This window comes from Podarcis tiliguerta (genome assembly GCF_965153285.1).
Source record: "Podarcis tiliguerta genome assembly, chromosome: 16".
Taxonomy (NCBI): Eukaryota; Metazoa; Chordata; class Lepidosauria; order Squamata; family Lacertidae; genus Podarcis; species Podarcis tiliguerta.
Genome location: NC_139549.1, coordinates 13,467,267 through 13,468,183, shown reverse-complemented (window position 1 = coordinate 13,468,183; position 917 = coordinate 13,467,267). Strand labels below are relative to the sequence as shown.

General features: G+C 43.7%; 1 long non-coding RNA gene across 1 annotated transcript in view; it reads left to right on the top strand.

The window, feature by feature from the left end:
* Window positions 1-917, top strand: part of LOC310667114 — a 196,342-nt gene that overhangs the window by 104,618 nt on the left and 90,807 nt on the right. The gene's annotated exons all lie outside the window — the stretch shown is intronic.

Here is a 917-nt window from a genome sequence, read left to right as displayed (position 1 = left end):
CTAGCTGTCGGCCAATCAGAAGCCACGTCTTGGAACTTGGACATTTCAGAACTCGAATGTCCTTCCGGAACAGATCACATTCAAGTGCCAAGGTTTGACTGTATATGAATGGAAAGAAGTGGTAAGCATTGAAATCAGCTAAACAGTACATAAAACAATATAGCTGTTGTTTATCAACTTTCAAGGCTGTTTCTGCTCACCCCTCTTATAGTTCTGTATCTTTAAACCAGACTGGGGAGCTCTCTTTTGGCAGCAGTACACACCTGCAGGCCTCTGCCAGTAACCCAGATCTCCCCCAACATCACTGCTGCTGCCTCTGCACTCCCCCCCCCCCATGAGCCAATGCCTGAGCCTTTCAAATCAAGGGACCGTCATCTGTACAATAACATGCTTCTGGGAAGCCTGCAAACAGGACCTGAGTGCAACTGCACACTCTCCACTTGTGATTCCCGGCAACTGGTTTTCAGAGGCCTACAGTGGAGGTAGGCCTGCCTTTGGGGGCCTGTGGCCACATTTGCAAATTGGAGCTCTTATGGGCACCACAGACATACTGCAATGTATTCTGTTGGCTGCTCTTGTCGTTGCTGGTACCTCTCCTGATCTGCAGCATATGTTCAAACATGAAGATAAACCAATGCCAGAATCTTTCCATGTTTCATTTTAGGCTGCTAAAAGCACGGGAGCAGGATTTATTAAAAAAATTAAACATTGGCAATTGAGCTTCTATGTGTGTAGTACAGCCCATTCAATAATGAAAGCGGAAAAGCTCACAGAGATAAAGGAACAATTGTTATCTTACCTACCATTCCTGCTTATCGGCCTTAAGATTACAAAGGTGTTTGTATTACGGATTAGAAGTATATTTAGAACTCTTAAGTTAAAGACACATTTATTTATATATTTAGTGCTCTTTTGAT